Source organism: Oratosquilla oratoria, chromosome 31 (assembly GCF_046742065.1).
Source record: "Oratosquilla oratoria isolate Oo_2021 chromosome 31, ASM4674206v1, whole genome shotgun sequence".
Taxonomy (NCBI): domain Eukaryota; kingdom Metazoa; phylum Arthropoda; class Malacostraca; order Stomatopoda; family Squillidae; genus Oratosquilla; species Oratosquilla oratoria.
Window position 1 is genome coordinate 39,725,138 of NC_134807.1, and position 5,000 is coordinate 39,730,137.

The window sequence follows — 5,000 nt, forward strand, 5'->3', positions numbered from 1 at the left end:
CTCTAGTCCTCCGGTACTCTACCCTCTCTCCAGCAAACATTAAATAACCTCACCAACCAGTCCACCATCACTTGACCTCCCTTTTTCAGACATTCCGTATGGCATCCATCCAGACCAGGTGCCTTACCTGCTTTCATCATCTTAACAACTGCCTTCACTTCATCCTTCCTTATTTCTCCTCCATTCTCCTCACTCATCACTCTCATTTTCTTCGCATTTCCCACTGCAGCTATCTTTCCCTCCCTATCCTCCTTCACATTTAGCAACTCCCTAAAATATTCTGCCCATCTTCCCCTTACTGCCTTCTCTTCCATTATCATCTCTCCATCTGCACCTTTTACCTTTTCTTCCCTACTTGATTCGCCTCCTCTTCCTCTCTTATTTTCTTTCCAAAACATCTTTTTATTACTTTCAAAATTTTCTGTCATACTCCTACCCCATTTCACATCTGCTCTCTTCTTTGCAACCTTTACCTTTTGCTTTACTTCTTTTTTCTTTTCTTTGTACCTCTCATATGACTTCCTCGTCCTCTTTTGTAACCAATCTGTGAATGCTCGCTTCTTCTCTTCTACAACCTTCTTTGTTTCCTCATCCCACCATTCACTACCCTTTCTTCTATTTCCTCCTGTCCTTCTTGTTCCACACACCATCCTTGCACACTTTATGACTCCCTCCTTGAACCATCCCCATTCCTCCTCCACACCCATCTCTACTCCATCCTTTACTCCCTTCCACTCTTCCTTCAGCTTCTTTCCGTACTCCTTCTCCTTTTCCTTTTCATTCAAGGAGTTCACTCTAAGAACCTCCCTTCCTTTTGTCCCTTTCCTCTTTCTCCATCTATCCTCCACTCTCAACTTACCTTCCACCAAAAAATGATCTGATATTCCCCCACCCCCTACCCTTAGCACATGTACATCCTTAACTCTTCCTATTATATTCCTATTTACCACTACATAATCCATTAGCGCTCTATCTACCACCCTTCCCTCCACCACCCTCTCCCATGTGTACTTATGCTTGACTTTTTTCCGAAACACTGTATTTGCTATCATCAACTCTCTTTCTAGTCACATTTTCACCATCAACTCTCCACTACGATTCTTTCCTGGAACTCCACACTTCCCAACCACTCCATCGATTGGACCATTTCCCACCCTAGCATTAAGGTCTCCCAGTACTATTACATTGACATTTCTTCCTAAACCCTCTATGCACTCATTTAAATCTACCCAAAAGCCCTCCCTTTCTTCTACACTCTTCTCATTGCCAGGCCCATATGCACTTACAAAGACCCACATCTCCTTTCCCAGTTTCACCTTCATCCACATTATCCTTGAGGAAACCTCCTTCCACTCCACTACCTGTTTACCTATCTCCTCACTTACTAGAATAGCCACCCCTTCCCTCCCTCGCCCTCTCTTCACTCCTGATAACCTCCCACTTACACTCCCAAACTTACACTCTGTACGATATGTACGATATGTTGGGCCGACATATCGGCAACGCGCAAGCCGTTGTCGGCGCTGCCGCGCACTGCCGGGGCAGTACACTGTAGACCATGCCACAATAAAGTATATTGTACATGACGCAGTGAGAGATCAAACCTACACTACCCACCATGGCTGGACGTGCACGAGAAAGACCCACCTATACCCCCAGATCCACCCACAGGAGAGTGTTGGTTGGATCACAGACGCCACAGACGCCGACAGCACTCGAGCAGGCTCACCGGCTGCTCCTGGCGCAAACCGACGCCATCGTCTCCCTACAGCAGCAGGTAGCAGCGCGCCCTGCTCAGACCACATCAGCCTCACGGTCGTCAGCCCCTGAGAAGTGCGACATGGACATGTCCACAGCAGCGTTCCGGTCGTGGAGACGTTCGATGCAGTGTTGGCTGGACCTGAATGGGTGGGCACCGACGGAGGCCGTCCTGTACATCCGCCTCCATTGCACGCCTCCTCTGCAACGCTCCTTGGATGCCAGGTTCACCGCAGCCGAGTGGCAGGCACTGACCGTCAAGGAAGCCTTGGACTCTATCAGTGGCATCGCCCTCCAGGCGACCAACCAGGCAGCCGACTGGTGCAGGTTCTTCACCGCTCGCCAGGAACGCAACGAGCCCATAAGTGAATACTTTACTCGGTCTGCTCAGTGTGCAGCGGATTGCGAATTTAAGTGCCCCCATTGTGACAGTAGCTTGTCTGAGTACATGCTGCTCCGTAAGCTAGTGAGTGGTTTGGAGAGTGTTGGTTTAAAAGAGGAGGTATTTCGCAAATGTGATTCGTTCAAGGATACAGATTTCTTGCGTAAGTTTTGTGTGGCGTTCGAGGCGGCTCACAAGGACGCCGCTCCCCCAGGTCTGGACGGTAATCTTGGGCGTGAGACGCTAACGCCAACGGCGGCGGTGACTCCGCAGCCATGCGCACCGCAAGAGGATCTCCAGCCACAGGTCGCTGGGAACCGCCCACCACCCCACAAGCCCCACTGTGGCAACTGTGGGAGCAAACACATGCCAAGGAAAGGCATGTGTCCTGCGGAGACGCTGACATGCTACGGGTGCGGCAAGACCGGTCATCTACGTCGCCTGTGCAGGAAGAGTAAAAGAGCAGCTGCGATGGAGGGGGAAGCCTCCGGTATAGTAATTGCAGCCGCAGGGAAAGCCCAGAGCCAGCCGTGTATTTGGGTGACCGTCAGCGACACACAGAAGGAGACATCGGCCAGGATCCGAGTGGTACCGGACACAGGAGCCCAGGTGTGCGTTGCGGGACCAGGCCTGCTAGCCGCCCTGGGCGTTGATACGACATCGCTAGTGAGCCGGGGCAGCCTGCGTGACGTAGCGAATGTGAGCCTGAAACCCATGGGCGCAGTTACCTGTCGCATGCAACATGGCAGCAGGTTCACGACGCAAGAGGTCTTCGTCGTGAAGACCGCCTCCCGTTGCTACATTTCCTTACAGGCCTGTAAGGATCTGGGTTTGGTACACCCTAACTTCCCGCACCAGCCCGCAGTTGCAGCATCGGCTGCCACCGAGTCAACTGACGGCGCACTGCCGCTGCCGCGGCCTACCTCAGTCCCGTTCACCTCACTAGAACAAAATGTGCCACAGCTAGAGAACTGGCTTCTCCGCCATTTTTCCGGGTCAACGTTCAACACTGACAGGAGCCCTCTGCCAGTAATGGAAGGTGAGCCACATGCCATCCACCTGCTCCCGGACGCCAAGCCCTACGCCTGCCATACACCGGCTACGGTGCCGAAACACTGGGAGGCGGTGGTGAAGAAACAGCTGGACGAGGACGTGAGGAAGGGGATTCTTGGAGCCGGTACCAGTTGGAGAGGCAACAGAATGGTGCGCAAGGATGGTGGTGGTCGCGAAGAAGTCGGGCCAACCGAGACGCACCATCGACTACCAGAAACTCAATGCCGCCTGCAGGAGAGAGACCCACCACACTCCTACACCGTTTGACATAGTATCTGGCATCCCACGCCACACCTACAAGACAACAGCAGATGCTCACTGGGGCTTCCATCAGGTAGAGCTACAGGAAGCCAGCAGAAGGCTTACTACCTTCATCACACCTTGGGGCAGGTATAGGTACTGTAGAACCCCCATGGGCCACTGTGCTGCTCCGGATGCCTATACCAGAAGGTACGACGACGCCATCGCTGGGATCCCAAGAAAATTCAAGTGTGTAGACGATACCCTACTGTACGACGCCAGCGTGGAAGACGCCTTCTGGCACACGTATGATTTTCTGGAGACATGTGCCATGAAAGGTGTGACCCTGAAACCAGAAAAATTCAGGTTTTGTAGAAGGCAGGTGGACTTTGTGGGCTTTCATGTAGGCTGGGACGCCTACAAGCCCACGGAAGAAAGACTGGCCGCCATCAGGAACTTTGACATGCCTGTCGAACCATCTATAACAGACATACGCTCCTGGCATGGGTTCGTCAACCAGCTGGCACCTTTCCTAGCCACCGCTCCAGTCATGGAGCCATTCCGGGAGTTACTACGGAGACCACAGGGGAGGAAAGTCTACTGGGACGAAAACCTACAGGAAAAGTTTCGGCAAGCCAAAGAAGTAGTCTGCAAGCTCGCCAAAGAAGGCCTAACATATTACGACAAGGACAGACCTACGGTGGTAGTGACGGACTGGAGCAAGGTGGGCATTGGCTTTGTCATTCTACAGCAATACTGCCCCTGCCCCCTGAGAGAGGCTCCCTTCTGCTGCAAGAGCGGGTGGCGCTTGGTGCTGTGTGGCAGCCGTCACCTAACACCCGCGGAGGCAGGTTACGCACCGGTGGAGGGCGAAGCTCTGGCTGTCGCATGGTGCCTCCGTAAAGCTCGCCTTTTCCTGCTTGGATGCCCCAATCTCCTCATAATCACCGACCACCGTCCGCTAGTGAAGCTCCTGGGGGACAGAGAGCTGAAGGACATAGTGAACCCGAGACTGTTTGCCCTGAAGGAGAAAACGCTGCAATATAGGTTCCAGATCAAGTACCTCCCAGGTAAGCGCAACTCTGCAGCCGATTTCTTGTCCCGTTACCCAGCGCTCTGTGCACCACCGGACGTCATAGATGAAGAGCTGGCCAACGACATGGAAGCTGCTGTAGCGGCCGCAACAGTGGCGGTGCTCGACAGCGATGACCAAATAGCCCTGGAGAACTCGGCAGTGGTGCAGGCCGCCGCCGATGACCCAGACTATCAGCTACTCATCGCTAAAGTGACAGCAGGAGATTGGCACCCACAACGGGCTCAAGAGCTGACCTGCCTGCGACAGTTCTATGGAGTCAGGGACAGACTGGCGGTGTCGCAAGGGCTGGTGACATACACCTACGAACAAGGAGCGGTCCGTTTAGTGGTACCTGCAGCACTGAGACACCGTGTGGCAGCAAACCTCCACGCAAGCCATCAAGGTTTAGACGGGATGCTACGAAGGGCGAGACAGGCTGTGTACTGGCCTGGCATGGAAGGTGACCTACAGCACCACAGAGACACCTGTGCC